This window comes from Marmota monax, unplaced genomic scaffold (genome assembly GCF_021218885.2).
Source record: "Marmota monax isolate L192 unplaced genomic scaffold, Marmota_monax_Labrador192_F-V1.1 WCK01_AAM20220418_F8-fsc00065, whole genome shotgun sequence".
Taxonomy (NCBI): domain Eukaryota; kingdom Metazoa; phylum Chordata; class Mammalia; order Rodentia; family Sciuridae; genus Marmota; species Marmota monax.
This window is the reverse complement of record NW_026694038.1, coordinates 4227501-4244470: the sequence shown is the minus strand read 5'-3', so window position 1 is coordinate 4244470 and position 16970 is coordinate 4227501. Positions and strand designations below refer to the sequence as shown.

Sequence of the window (16970 nt, the reverse complement as noted above, 5' to 3'; positions counted from 1 at the left end):
TAATGTCAGAAAAAAAAATTTATGAACAAAAAATGCTACAACATGCAAGGAGTAATTATCATAAATGAAGGCTCTGTGTCTGATTTAAAAACCAGTGGGACATCTGCTTGGCTTCTACCATAATTGGCTATCAGCCTGTTGTTTTGTTGTGCTGGAAAAGGGACTGTATGTCCTGTGGATATTATTTGCTCTTGGTCCAGTGGGACCTAAGTTTCCACTAGATTACAAGCTCTATACACATAACCAGATGTGTATTAAGACTCTTATGGAGTTTATCTAAATCATAATTAACATGTTTCCTTTCAATATTGGGTTTCTTCTAGTGTCCTGTGGTCTTTGCTCTGTGAAAATTAAGTATCTTAATTTTGGTCTCTAAAGTATCATATGGTATATTGTTATTCTCTACATCACAACCCTGTAAACCAAACTAAAGAGGTACACAATTTTCTCTTAGTATACTTGCCCCCAATCCTCAGGACTCCTGAGGATTCCAAAATGTAAAGATACTCAAGAACCTAAATAAAAAGTTTTCATGTTTGCATATAACCTACACAATCTTCCCATATACCTCAAATCATCCCTAGATTATTTATAATAGGTAACATAATGTAAGTGCTATATAAATAGTTGTATTATTTAGGGAATTATTCAAGAAGTAAGTCTAACAGACTCAGTACAGATACTTTTTTTCAAATATTTTCCATAGTTGGTTGGTTGAAACTTCATATGCAGAACCTCAAGTTGAAGATCCCAAGGAGACTAAGGACTGATTGTGTTGATGTTGCACTATCATAGTACCCTGAATTCACATGGGATAAAATTCCATTCATGTACTCATCCATTTATTTATGCTTTCATTCAGGAAATACTTTTTCAGCACCTACTACATGCTGATGTGTTTTCATGTGTTCTATAAAGAATGAGTTTTCATGTTAGTGTTTAGAACAATTTCTGTAATAGTTTTTATTAAAAGTCTTTTTCAAGTAATCCATCCCCTTTTCTTCACATACCACCACCATGACCAAAACCTACTGATTTTACCTCCTAAATATTTCTTTAGTCTAAAGTTTCCCCCATTTTAGGCCAATTTAGTAAGAGTTCCTATTGCTTTTGGTCCACATCCGTTCTCACCTCTCTTCTATACATCATTCTCAATGCTGTCAGAGACTTTTTCTATCAATGTAAATTAGATCCAATCATGTATCTCTGCAGATTAAAATACTTCAAAGGCTTCTCGTTGTTTTTAGGATAAATCCCTACAAATCCCTATGACATCTGGACTATCCTTAACTGTCCTGTATCATATCTCATTACTCTTCCCTATCCTCTATCATCCCACCACATTGACAGCCTTCTGCTTTCTACTTTCAGTTACCTAAATCGACCACGCTCTTTTCTATCCATGGCAGGCTCACTGCAGTTGCTGATTCCTTGTCTTTGAATGCTTCTCTAATTTGTTGCCTATGAAAACCTACTGATTTTTAGATATTAGCTCATTCAGCTCCTATGCACACATGAACACAAACACTACCCTTATGTATCCATGCATATTTACATGTATACAAAAGATATCTATACACATGTATACATATACAAGTTTAAACATACACGTGTATATAGTCAGTGGATTTTCAACTTTGTCTCTTTTTGCTAAACAATAAGATAATTAAGAGAATAATCTTTGGCTCTTAATTTATCATTTTTCCCCTAAAGGATTACTGTAATATGTATACATAAGCAATCTTAATATATCTTGCTATTGAATAAATAAATGATTAAATTATCACCCATCCATCTTAAAAATTAAGAACGTAGCTTTCGGTCTATATTGTTTCATGAAAATTGTAAGGATTTTATAATTAATGAAGGTGACATTGGAAGAGAGGGGAGAAAAGGATATAAAGTTCAGCAATAATTTTAGGCTTCAAAGACTTATTAAATTATTTTTGATGGTAGTGATTCCCATAAATCTTTATTAACTTTTAATAGCAAGCACATAGCACTCTTCTCTAAAGTATGGTTTTTCCAAACACATAAAATGTCATTTTATTTTTTTAAAGTTGTCAGATAAAATTGCAATGCACTATATAGGAGATGATGTTTTTAAATTATATTCATATTATGAATCACTAGTTTTCTAGCTAATCTGTGTAAATACACAGAGTTATTACTTGTGTGATGAAAACACCTTACCACTCAACATTTTTAAGAAAGGAATATTTTAAAGTCAATTTTTAGAGGAAGTAACAATAAAAGCTTTAGCTTAAACTGATGTTTTCAATAAGGACATTTCAGATGTGATAGAGTTGAGGAAAATGATTTAAGCAGAGAAGTTTAATATTAAACCTTTACCATAGCTATCCTGAAAGTGTTCCTTAGGAAGGATATCTTTAGGTGAACGTGTTTATTCCATGCTAACATGAAAAACAAACAGTGAACCCTGGAAAGAAGAGTACGCTAATAGAAGCAGTTCCAAATGAGTGCCCCAATAGCTTTTCAGATCCTAAATACAAACTTTTAAAAAGCTAATTATTCAATGGGTGTTTCTCAAATGGGTTTTTCCTAGACACAAGTTAGCAAGGTTAATGTGCAAACATTTCAGTGAATATTACTCATTGTTTTTAAGTAGGTATTGCAGTTTATGCCAATTTTCCCTGGAAGGCCACAAACTGTTCCTTCCCTGTTAGGTTCAGAGCCAGATGTTCAGGAATAGTTTGCTGCTAACTCTTACACAATGGGCAGAAACATACAATTGAGGGACTGATCTCTTATATAAAATTTCAGTGTATCTGAGATGATTTTGAAAAGCATCACACTATTAATTTAAAAGTTCTAAACACAGTGAGCATGACATACTGAAGGATAAATCAAATGTCACACTGGCTGATGCTGGCCAGATAAAGAACAAAATCTGAAGAAGGGATAGCAGAAGGCAGGGAAAAAACAGGGCTTGGGAACTATTGGGAAGGAGAGAAAATATGAACATTACTGGGACTCCTGTGTCAATGTGACCTTACATGTGGACAGATGAATTTAGATGCTTGTTCTGAGAAAAGAATTTCACAAAGATATGGGAAGTTCCACAATAATGTCTAAGAAAAACGTTCTAGCAACAGCTGGTAGCAGCAGCACAGTTGTTAGTCCAATTTTAATGGCTCAAGGTTATATTGCTCACTTTTCCTCAGAAAAGGTCTTGGTGTTGCCTCATTCAAATTTTGGTTCATAAACACTAGAGAGACAACCAATTGGGTATAGTGGGGACTCCTGGGTTCAACTGACATTGTGATAAAATGTTCAGTTTTGAAGACAATTGATGAAGAGAGTTTCTGATGGATTCCCTGGGTGGAGAGGGTCAGTAATCTCATCCAATTACTTACCATTTACTTAGTTCAGTCCATCACTACCTTTCCTTGGGCCTCAATACACACCCTTCATAACATGATGACCAGCAAAGAATGAAAACTTTAAAGACAATGCATATATAAAGCATAGAAAAAAAATTAAGATATTTTCATCTTATGTATAGGATAGAATTCATATTCAGAAATGATGGTATTTAGAATGTCAGAGGCATTCTATTACACCATATTTCATGTGTAGCTGGGTTAACATTTGTCTTCTCACTTCATTAATAAAGCAATTTGTTAAAACTTGTTGTTTAGGCTATAATGCTAAGTGAAGTTAGCCAATCTCCAAAAAACAAATGCTGCATGTTTTCTCTGATATAAGGATTCTGATACATAATGGGGTTGGGGCAGGGGCGTGGGAGGATTCGATGAACTCTAGATTACAGATAGGATTAGCTCTCCCCAGGCTTTCCTAAGTCAAACTCCGCTTTACAAACTGGCAATAAGAACTTGACAAACATAAAGATGAGAGCTAAACTTGCCTACAGATTGTGGCTTACAGATCTATCTTTTCTTTGTGTTAGAGATATAAAATGCTTCTGGGGATTTCTTGGTGTCATAGCAATACTCCATAGGGACAATTTCTATGCTCTCCCTAACTTTGCTTAAACAGAAAAATAAAAGAAGCCTTGCAATTGCTCATAGGATGGCTAATCTGATACATATAAAGGGCAGATGAAACTCATTTTTAACTTGTAACTGTAATGTAGGATGGAAAAGAAAACTTGCTCTTAAGTCAAAATTGTGTGGATTAGGCTCACAAATGAACTACTTATTAGCTATATGCCCAGCTGTCAATATTTATCCTTTACTTTCAGTTTTCTTTTCTGGAAGATGTGCTTAAAATATTAAATTGATTTGAAAAGTTATTTTGAGATTAGTAAACTAGAGTGAAATGATATGATATGCATAGACAGTGCTCAATGCATGAGATGCATTAAGAAAAATTATGAAAACAAAGGTTTGGCTATTTGATAACCATTTTTCTTCCTGTAGTGGTGGGTACTATTGGTTACAGCACACTTTCACTTAAAGAGTGGTAACTCAGAAGTTTATCATTTTCCCTTGATACTATTCTGTAAAAGGTACATTAAATTGAAAATATTTAATACCTCAGCATATCGAGAGAGCAGTATGACCCTTCTTGTTTCTCTGCTTACTTTGCTTTAAAATAGAGATTCTTAATATATGAATCCTAGGAGAGTATTTATTATTAGAAATGTCATTATTTCTTCAGAGTAAAACTTTGTAAACACAGGACTATTTCAGGCTGAGTAAGAGCCTTACTCATAGGTGCAACTTCCATTTGGAATCAAATACATTATACAATTGTTTCAAAAGATTAAAGATATATCTAAAAACAACATATAAAAATAAATAAATAACAAAAAATAAGTAAATAATTTAAGCCTAAGCACCCTGGCAACACATGCTACATTCCACTTCATTAATTGAGGTAAACAATTACTACTGAATTACTCCTAAAAATACATAGGAAAATGAATACTAAGAAAGTTTACCAGATAGACTTTATATTTCACTCACTTCACCTGTAACAGTGACTGAAGCAGAAACCTGTTTGTTGACTAAATATTTCTCAATATTCACTATAATAGTGCATATTGCTTTTGTACTCCATCAGGAAAGGGAAACTTGAGCCTGCCTCTACCATCAGAGCAACCGGTAATCATGAAGAAGAGCAAATTGATTATTAACAAATAATAATTTGAATTTTCATGTTTCATAATCACTGCAATTTTTGTTAGGGGCATAACAGGTTTCAGCAGGAAAAGGATTAAGGGTTTTATTTTCCTCAAGTGAGGCATAAAATGAGTGAGATTTTTCAAGTTAACGTCCATTTCATTTGTCTCAGGTGTCAGGGATCTATATTTATCTTGTGTTTGGCATGTGCCTGAAGTGTTAGAATGCTCAGGATATCAATGGCTTTCAGATGTTAGGACAACCTTGTAGATAAATGAATGCTGGAGAGCCTGGGACTCCTCTTTGAGCTCTCAGCTGCTGTGCTGTAGAGATCATGTGTTTACTTTCTGCCTCTCCTCCCACAGTCTCTCTGAAGCTGGTCTTGAGGTCCTACGACTGGGCAAGCACGCTCTTCTAGAAGGTGGTGAGCAAAATTCTTCTTGTTTGGGAGCATGGCTATAAATATCGTTGTAATTGATACACTTTCATCTACTAAATAACAGTCATTAGTTTAAGGCCTTGAGGAAAATAAATGCTATCTGCTATAATAATTTAGTGTATAATGCTTTTTTTAAATGTATTTATGAGCTTGCAACCAAAGTTGATGTTAACCCTTAAATTTTACATTTTCATAAGTCTCTAAATTCATCCTATGAAATTTCCATTTTCACACTTCATGTCTTTTGTTTAGAGAGTATAAAAAACATAACTTCTCATGTAAATTTAGTTGAAATTTTTATTCCTACATATTCTCTAAATTTAGCTGATGAGTCTTTATCTAATTTCATATTTTATGTCAATTTCTATTTACTTGCTTATAGGCCTTTTATAATATTAATCCCATAAAAGGATCTCTAAGTCCCAACCAATTAGATTTTTCTCTTCCAAGTTGGAAAAACTGCTTTTAAAATCAGAGTAGAGGTTGCATGTCCTTCATTTATAAAACTCTGAAAGTTTATGTTTTGGCTGCTTGTTACAATTGGCAAATATACTAAAATAATCTTAAAGAGGCAATCTTCTTAATTCCTAGAAAGGAAAAAAAAAGTTTTTCCACACCATGAAATGTATTCATCATTTGTGACCATGAAAATTTTACTGACTTTAGGCAACAGTTATGTTGTTTGTGGGGTCGTGGGAGATTTTGTTATGTAGCAGAATTTTTTTTAAGGGTGTGCTCACAAATGCTGTATAAGACTAGGAAGCTGCAAAGAATAGAATAATTCTAGAGTAATGACTTATCCAGAAAGGGAACTTAATAAGGATATGCTTATTTAGAGAGGAATCAGTTGCTGACACAAAACAGCAATTCGCTGTGTCTCTCCATGCTACTTTTCAAAGCCTGAGCATGAATTAGGCTGTTTTACTTTTTGAAAGTCAGTAGCTTTTAGCTTTTGCAGAATAGTTGCTTGGTGCTATGCGGAATTCTGGGGAAAGCATTCTGGCTGATTCTCATAAATGTGCAAACTCCTTGTTCCCTTTCACTGAGACAACTCAGGTGAGGTTTGGATCAAATAAAGAATATACCTGCCTTGTTCTTAGGTATACTCTTAATAAAAGTGGAGGTGTGGAGCAATACATGAGACTCCTGTAACCCTGACAGAGGGAAGGAGAAATGTCTGAAATGTTTTCAAATGATGTACTACACAAACAACAATTATTTGAAATCAGATCCTTTTGTAAAAGACAATGACAACTTCGTAATGAACTGTTCTAAGAGTTTAAGAAAACAAACACCTGAGGATAATAAAACTCACCTGGGAAAACAGATAAGCTGCTGAACTCAGAAAAATTGCTGTCAGGAAAAAGTAAAAAAGAAAAGCATTCAAAGTGTGGACAAATCTCTAGCAAAGAATTTAAGACTGCGGGGTAGGACCTTAAATGAGAGCAGATTTCTCTTACAGCAAAGAAATATATAATATAATGCTCCTGATGTGAAGATGACTCATTTTGCTTTTGGCACAAATTGTTCATTGGGGTTGCTACTTGAGGAATTTCATTTGATATTGATATTCTTAGTATTTATGAACTAAACTTTGCAGTGAATTTTTTTAAAAAAATATATTTTTAAATATTTTTTTAGCTGTAGATGGACAAATACATTTATTTATTTATTTTTATGTGGTGCTGAGGATGGAACCCAGGGCTCCACACATGCTAGGGAAGTGCTCTACCACTGAGCCACAGCCTCAGCCTCTCAGTGATTTTTTTTCCCACCAAAAAGTCATAAAATTTTGAAATTAAAAAATTATTTAAAATGAATGAAAAGGGAAAATGTATCAGTTAGTTGTTTGTGTTTTTTCTTAAGGATAGCTTTTTGAATGAAAATTGTAGGGTGTGTCACCAAAAGGAGGGATGTTGACTAAGAACCATGGGGGACATAGATAAACAGTTTTCATATTGGATGACTAGAATTCTAAATACTGTCTCATTCAACATGACTCTCTGAAACTCAAACAATGAACTATGTGTCAGGAAAAGGAAAGACTCACCCAGGAATATAAAAAAAAAAAAAAAAAAAAAAAAAAAAAAAAAAAAAACTAGTCTGATAATAATTAGTTTTACTGTCTTGTTTATTCTAAGTACAAATGCAGAAATTGCCTAAACCTCTGGACACTTTTCTTTTACAAGAGGACATTAGTATGATGAGGTTCCACAGAAGATTTTCCAATTTCTTTGTGGAGAAGGGTTAGGTGAATTCTATTTGGTATCTTCTCACAAATTAAGCCATGTCCAGAACCAGTACCACTTTTAATTATGTGCTTGGTAGTACTCTACTAAATACTTGAAGATGTTTTGCAACATTCTCGGAGACCTTTGTCACACAAACACTGTCATATGGGAGGAAACGACAGACAATTGGCAAGCCTTGTAGAGGGGATGTAGGAGACAGCTTGGCTGCATTCTCCAAGGACTCCAGAGTGTACTAAGCTAGGAAAGAATTGTGTGCTTGCCCTTCAGGACTTGTGAAGTTTAAAAGTAGAACAAGGACAATATTTCTAACATATCATCAGTTTCATCTCTAAATTAACCTGTGCTGTCATTAAATGTTCTCAATATAAATCTTACACTTCTTCTAATGTAATTTTAGGAAATCAAAAAATATATTAGTCGTTATTGTCCTATCCTGTTTTAAGACATGATTTAATTAAGAACACCTCAGTCTAGCTGAAATTCATTTACAGGTTCATTTATGTCCTAGTCTGGAACTTGAATTATTCTATTTGAAATGTGTCAGATGCATTAAAAGGTGTACTTCTTGAACCTCATTCTGGGAAATTTAGAAATGAAGTAATATTCAGTACAGTGGTTAATGACCATAAAACCCTGAGCATAGTATCTTTATAGAGCACATATAAACTCCTAGTAAGTAAACTGGATCTTTGCAAAATTATTCTTCCTTAAAAAATTCCTGAACCTTAAAAAATCCTTAATTGATGGGTTTTCTGTCTTTCCGAGTCATTTATTCATGGACACATTATACAAAAATATTGAATGAGCACCTACTGTGTGCCAATAGGCTCTAGAGAGCACTATTTGAAACAATGCTATGCTAAACATTTATACAGATTTAACATCTTTTTATAGGTGACGGTTCTGAATTTTGTTCACATGGAATAAAACCCTTTGAAAACTAAAAAACAAAACAAAACAACAACAACAAAACTATTAGTAAATGATGAACACAGTCAAATTCATAAAGCAGTTTCCCAGGGACCACAAACAGATTCACCCCTGATTAAACCCGGTGTTTTACCACTGAGCTACACCTCCAGTCCTTTCAGTCCTTTTTATTTTTATTTTTTATTTTTGGAAACAGGGCCTTGTTAAATTGCTGAGGTCAGTCTCAAACTTGTGATCTGAATGTTGTGCTTCAGCCCTTGGGATTACAGGAGGGTGCCACCATGTCCAACATCAACAGACCCATTTGGTGGGCCAATCTTTTGAAGAAAAAAAATGGATCAAATGGGTGAAAAACTTATAAAATTTGAAGGAAGATATTGGCAAAACCGTTTCTCTTGCCTGCTGTAAGCTTCTTGTCAATGCCTTTTCAAATGCATAATTTATTCTTAAAATACTAATTTCGTATAGCCCATAGAAATCCTCCAGAGTCAAATAACTACAGTATGCACCTTAGGGTTTTTTGGTTATTTAATCTCTCAACTTATTTCTTGTTGAACTAATTGTCTGAAATGGGAACAAAGAGTTGTCTAAATTTTAGCCTAGTCTCTTGGGGAAATGTGTAGTTTCTATGAACCACATCCTTTTAAGAGCTGCGAGGGCAATATTTATATCAAAGTAGGCATAAAATGGGCATTTACAATGCAATAAGGTACAAGCTCTGATGCAAGTAGTATATGGTGAGCAGGTCATGCTTAGAGATCAACACTATTGCTTAGAGTCGGCTTCCAGCGAAAAGAGAAACTCCAGGAAGGCAATAGTCATTTACAACCTCTCATGTCAGTCAGTAGCAGCATTTTCCCAGTGCCTGCCATATAATAAGTATTTGACAAATGGAAAAGACATAATATTTTTAAAACAAAATCTGACTAAAATGTTTACTTTCTATTAATCACTATTACTAAATTATCTTTTATTTATTTATTCTTTGGTACCAGGGATTGAATCCAGGGACACTTAACCTCTGAGCCACATCCCTAACCCTTGGGGTCTCACTGAGTTGCTTAGGACCTTGCTAAATTGCTGAGACTGTCCTTGAACTTGTGATCCTCCTGCCTCTGCCTCCCAATTACTGGGACTATGACTAAACTTTTAAGAAGTTTTAATCATTTAAACAATTTAAAAATCTATCTTTCATCTCTTATACTTGATTCTTTTTAAAAATATTCAGATTGACATAAATCTCTACCATAAAGTACAGCTGTGAAGCCTTTTTGCGTGCAATCCTGTGATAGTTTAATGGAACATTATTAATACTGTTCTTCCCAGCAAGTCTGGCTGGGATTTTTATTTGGTGTTTTGTTTTTGCTTTTGTTTGTTGTTTTTAAAATAAATAACAGATCCTCATAGAACTAATTGTGGAAATTTTATGGATAAATAGTCTATAATTTACATCGTGCTAATTATGTAGACTTAGACACTGAGAATTTCTCATTGAGTCAGTTTGAGAAGCTCATTCATTGGCATCCTTGTACTGCAGTCCTACCAAAATAGTTAAAAAACAAAAAAATCAGGGGCTGGGATTGTGGCTCAGAGGTAGAGCACTCATCTAGCATGCTGAAGCACTGGGTTTGATCCTCAGCACTATATAAAAATAAAATAAAGGCATTGTGTCCGCCTATAACTAAAACCAAATAAATAAATATTTAACAAAAAAATTCATCCCTTCCTATACGAAGTCAGGAAAGACAGGATTAAGAAAGGGAGAAAGCAATTCCTGGTATTAAAAGGCAAACAGAAAGGAAGCTTAGTACAATTATTCCCATTGTCTTCTCTATCCCATTAATATTCCTCTTAAGTATCCATGATGGCATTTTGTTCTCTTAAATCTCCCATGCAGGACTTCTGTACATAGTAACAGGGAGAGCATTTCTGAAGCTGAAATCCTGTAGAATAAATAAGAGCAATGATCCGGTCTTTCTGAAGGAAAAAAAAAAGTGCTTAATTATTTACCATGGCAAAGCAACAGCTATGAAGCTGGGCCTGTTTTCTGAGTTAGAGGAGGAGATTACTCTTAGCTACTTTCCTAATAGTTGCATTTCTTTTTTTAATAGCAAAAGCTAAAAACATTAGAAGTGTGGATAATTCTTAGCACACCTTTAAAGATCCACTGACTCTTTTCACAAAGAAGAACTCTGAGGCTCACAAAATTTAAGTGAGCTTTTAAACTCTTACCTAGATTAAATTGGTATTTCCCCAATTTTCCTTTCTACAGGTTTTCTAGGCTCTCACTCTCCTTCTATCTTCCCACCTCCTAAATGATCTTGTCTATTTTCATAGTTTCACTTATAAACTATGTTGAAGAGAACCAAATCTACATCTCATGGCTCCAATCATTCTCCTGAGTTTAGCCATGTGTACCTCTGTGCCTATCGTTCAAGTTCCAGATGTTGACACTTCACATCTTGACTGTTGAAACCCTTTGGGCACATAAACTAGCCATTTTGTTGTTATTTCATGATGTACGTTTTAATCTTCAAAATTAAATTATAAATGACTCCATGATAGATGGTTTTATTATGCGTATAGCTAGTGTTCAGTAAAATGTATAAGTATGTTTTCTCTGTATCCTTTTTAAATGAATGAATGGGTGATATATGCCTATTTATCCCTACTGGGTGCCTGCAAATCCTATAGATAATGATTATGCAAAGTGATTAGTATTTAGGGAGAAGCAACATAAACTATAGGTTAATGTCCAGCATCCTTTCTGTGGCCAGATTTCTTTAAGTTTGAAATTATGATCTACCACATCCCAGCTCTGTGACATTGGGCAAATTAGTAAACCTCTTTGCCTCTGCTTCCCTTTCTGTAAAATATGGATAGATAATAGTATCTACCTCATAAGATAATTGTTCAAAATGAGCAATTTAATGTAAGTAAAATACAATGCCTTTCATGTATTTAGCGACATAAAAGACTTAACTAATTTTTACAATGATTTTAAAGTCAGTGGTATTTCCCTCATTTGAGTAATTAAGAGAGATTAACAGACTGGTCCATTATTGTTTAGTAAACATGCCAGTATTAAAACCAGATAGTACTAACCTCACTTCTCCTCCAAATTCGGCCCTACTTTTCCCCTCCAGGTTAATTATATCTCTCTACATCTTGTCACTCAAGCCTGAAACCTTGGACTCACCCTTGACATTCCCTGCTCCCCGACCTAGCTAATTACTAAGCAGGCTTTGGCTATTCACACACTTTCTAAATGTCTCCCTTTCCCCACTAAATATTTCCAAAATATTTTCTGATGCCTTCCTCCAATAGCCACTTATTAATTCAAATAATCAAATTTCCTGTCTAGGTTACTTCATTAGGTTTCTCCTGGCCTTTTCTTCAATCAAATGTCCATGACACCAGAGTCACCTCCTAAATGCAAGTTTTATCACACTCCCTCTTTAAAATTCTTGTGTGGTCCTACATTGCTTTTGATGAATTCCTGAGAATAAGTTTCTAATTACTCAAGGCAATTTGGCATATTCTGTGTTACATTTGGCTTCTGAAGTCATTTGTGCTCCTCTTTCCAATGATTTGTCTTATTTTTCGTGACCTCGTATATTATACCAAAGTCTTGCCCAAGTACATGTTCTTATGCTTTCTTAAGGGTCTCTATTTGGTGAAATGCCCATAAGCCCTTATATACTCTCTCATGCTCCAAACCTCGACCTGTGTTCTATGGTCCTCAAGTAAGCCATCACTTCCTGCACCAACTGCCTCTTAGCACCCTTCTCCAACCCAGCATCCCCTCTTAACACCTGGGGGTAGATGTCTCACTGTCATATTATCATATTGTCTCTTTATGAGTCTGCCCTTCTGTCATGCAGATATCAGATTTTTGTTTTGTTAATCCTCACATTTTATCCCAATTAAAGGTCCAGAATACTTAGGAAACTTGTTACAAGGGCTATGGATTAATGAAATAGTTGCCAATGTCACTAGGGGTATAAAAGCATAAATGAAAACTCTGATTAAAGTTATGATAAGAAAATAATTTCAAGTATAATCTGCACATTTCACTAAGAAGAAAGAATTTGAAAGGGAGATAATAGTCTTAAGAATCAGAAAACAAAAATAAGAGCAAAAAAAAAAAGAGCAATAATTTACTATGTTCTGATGTTACTCTGTTAGTGGAGAGAGAGAGAGCAGAACTTGGTTCAGGTTGCAGGCATGACTGCCCAGCAGGTGCTTGCTATGTAGGCAAAGGGTTGAGGGCAAGATAAGATTAGGGAAGGACATGCACTGTGGAGGGTGAGCCAAGCTCAGAATCAGACAGATTTAAATGCTTCCTTCTCTTGGAAAACAAAAGATTGACAAGCAAATGCTAAAAACTAGAAAGAGAAGTATTATCTTGAAGTAGATAGCTCAGTTTTAACAAGTGATTAAATGAGACCAACCTTAATATAGTAGTTCTCAAAATTTTGTCATGAGAATAACTTTCTGCACATTTCTGCTTTAAGAAATTCATTATTTCTATGCTTTTGTAATAATCACCATCATTACTCATTTTTCTAATCTACATTTGCACCCTGTAATTCTCAATTCACTGATTAAGATTTTAATTCTTTCTAAATACAGAGTTTGTCTTAATTCTTCCTAAGAAGTTATTCAAAATTCCCCTACTATAGTCTTAGTTGTTAACTGGGAGGAACATTAATTCCTTAATTACATTATACTTTTCTTTTGTAAATATAAGAACAATATATGTAGTGGCTGAGACTTCTTCCTTTGAGTGAAATTTGTGACACTGACTTAAAATTCTTCACTATCTTTTGAAAAAGACTTGTAATACAGCTGTTGGGCATTGTATGGCCTTTCAGCAGATGGTCTCTTCCTCTAACAGCAAAAGCTTTGTCCACCCATTTTACACATTCATAATACTTTCCCCTGTTTCTCATCATTATGGCATTTTGTAATTTGTATTTTGAAGTTGTATCTCATCTTCCCGAAACTTCCAAGAGATTATTCTACCAAGTACATGAGAGTCCTCTGATAACACTGGTATTTGGCATCGAGCTCTTTAGATCCCCCCGCCCAATGCCAATGTCCTTCAACTAGAGACCACCAGGAACATATCTGTGGACCAGTTGAGTTTATTACTTATGGTAAAGAAGGACAAGCATACCACAGGCCAGGAAGTAGGTGTACAATCTATTATAGGATATGGACTTTGGTTGGTTGATTTGGTGTAGGAGTGAAGTAAAGGAAATAGTGGTTTTCTCTGAACTTCTCCAGGAGGCAAGGAAAGATAATTTTATGACTGTTTTAATTTTATCTGAGGGGAAAGAAAAACAGACTGATGTTAAAACTGTAATTGATAAAGAAGCAGCAGTTACATTAGGTGGGAAAGGGAAAGCATGCAGGGAAGGCTTGGATGGGGTTCATAATTGGGCTGTGTTCACATATGATTATGGAAGAATAAGACCTTTTTTGTCTTGATCTATTCTGATCTTAGAGTTTCCAGTCTGAAGTTAATGTTCTATGAAATTGCTTAGGTTCACTAGGACACTCAGGCCTGGCTATGAATGCCAGGCAGTATCTAGAAATAGCAAGACTCAACTGCTAGTCCCAGCACAACCCCTGGAGGGTGGGCTCTTTTCTCTCCATGACCAAGTTCTTTGTTACTTCATGAAATCCATTCATGGTGAATGCCATTTCCACAACTCAGAGGACTATTAAGGTAAGATTCTGGTAAACCACAAAGGATTCGGGAAAAGTTCCTTTATAGTTTCCTCCCTAGCTCCCATGAAATGATCAACACATTGGTAATTAAACACAGAATTTCATTTCTGTTTTGCTAGTAGTTTGACCACTAAGGGACACAAGTAGAGAAAAATCTATGCACAATACCTATAACACGCACAGATCATTTAGGTAATCAATTCTTCTTCTGTACTTACACTGTAAAATCTAATTTGTCATTTAAATGAAAAAATACATATACCGTTGGCAGATATAAAATGAATGAAATTTAATTTTATTTAGTGAAAGTTACTTGTGAAATAAGGTGTCTTTTCCCTTATTACACAGAAAACTAGCTTGATAATCAGACTGTAGAATGTTAGACTTGAGAATTACCTTAAATTGGTATACTTTCAAAAACATGCATTTCAGTATAACTGATATAAATGTGGTTATATATATTGTCAAACTTTTAAAGATATTCTTTATCTCCTGAAATCAATGGGATAACATGACTTTGTTTTACAAAGACATTTTTAATTTTTTAAACTGACAGATAAATTACATGTATTTACCATGTAAAACATGCTGTATATGAATGTATATATGAATGTACATATGTATGTATATGAATATATGTATATTCATATACATAGTCTCTACATATTCATTATGTATACATATTGGAATATATATAGGAATATATATTATAATATATATTAGAATATATTATTGCAACATACATTGGAATGACTATATAACTAGCTAATTAAAATATCACCTCACATGTTTATCATTTCCAAAGTGAAAACTCTTTACATTCATTCTGTGAACACTTATATAAATATGTAGACTTCCATCAGAAGCTTTGATTAAAGAAAGAACATTTAGCAAATGATTCAAGTTAATAATTGAATAATACTCAGTATATTTTAATTTATGGAGACAAATGAGTAGAAACATTAACAAATTTCCCAATCTAGTCATCTACTTTCTAACTTCTCATGTATATGGTGGAAGTGTTGAGGAGTGGGAGGAAGAAGGAAATGAGAGAAGTCTATAATTAAGCTTGATTCTACATGAAAAAGGCATATTTCCTCTATAGAAATGTAACATGTAAGATATTTGAAATACTTTGATTTAAACATACATGCTTTTAAAATATGAGCTGTACAATAAATGCAAAATATGTAAGAGAACATATCTCACCTAGTTATTATACATTAAATATCAACTGATTGATATTTTTGTGCTGAAAACATCCATTTTCTTAACATTTTTCAGGATACAATATATTAGATACTAGCTATAACTAATATATTGGCTAATGTATTGGGTATTAGCTATAGCCACCATGCAGTACAATACATCTCTGGAACTTATTATTATCATCTAACTGCAATTTTGTATTTTTGACAAACAGCTAGCTCTTCAACCCCATCCCCCAACTTCCCCAGTTTCTGGTAACTACCATTCTATGAGATCAATGTCTTTCAATTCCACATAGAAATGAGATCATGTGGTATATTTATTTTAGTGCTTGACTTAGCATAATGTAATTTAGTTTCATAAGAATTGTCAAAAATAATAGAATTTTTCTATTATGCATAATAGTATTCCACTGTGTGTATGTACCACAGTTTCTTTATATCTACTCACCTGTTGATGGATACTTAGGTTAATTCCATATTTGGGCCATTGAATTTTGCATAAAACATAATGTTTTATTTCCTTTGGATATATACCCAATTGTGGTATTATGGGATCACACGGTAGTTCTATTTTTTAATTTTTTTTGTGGAAACCCTATATATTGTTTCACTTGGAGGCAGCACAAATTTACCATGCTAATGATATTCTCCTTTCTACGAGACCTCTAACACTTATTATTTTTTCTCTTTGAAAAAGAGATATCTCTTTCTCTCTCTTTTTTTTTTTTTTTTGGTAGGTAGGGTGGGTACTGGGGATTGAACTCAGGCACTTGACCACTAAGCCATATCCCCAGCCTTATTTTGTATTTTATTTAGAGACAGTGTCTCACTGAGTTGCTTAGCATCTTGCTTTTGCGAAGGCTGGCTTTGAAATCTCAATCCTTTGAATTCCTCAATCCTGCCTCAGCCTCCTGAGCCACTAGGATTATAGGAAAAAGAAACATCTCTTGGTTTTTATTTACTTTATTTATTCTATTTTGTTATATATGACAGCAAATGCAATTCAATTCATAGTACACAAATAGAGTACAATTTTCATGTCTCTGATTGTACACAAAGTAGTCACACCATTCATGTGTTCGTTCATACATGCACTTAGGGTAATGATGTCTCTCTTTCCACCATCTTTCCTACTCCAGTCTCCCTCCCTTCCCCTCCTTCTGCTTTGCTCTATCTAAAGTTTATCTATTCCTCCCATGCCCCCCATCCCCATTATGAATCAGCATCCTACTATCATAGGAAACATTCATCATTTGGTTTTTTGAGATTGGCTTACTTACTTCACTTAGCA

General features: G+C 34.2%; 1 protein-coding gene across 1 annotated transcript in view; it reads left to right on the top strand.

The window, feature by feature from the left end:
- The first annotated feature begins 5482 nt into the window (after window positions 1–5482).
- Window positions 5483–16970, top strand: part of Cd36 (CD36 molecule) — a 93077-nt gene continuing 81589 nt past the window's right edge. Inside the window, exon 1 of the mRNA XM_046464090.2 lies at window positions 5483–5532. The gene's annotated coding sequence lies outside the window, so the exon portion shown is untranslated. The remainder of the gene's footprint in view (window positions 5533–16970) is intronic.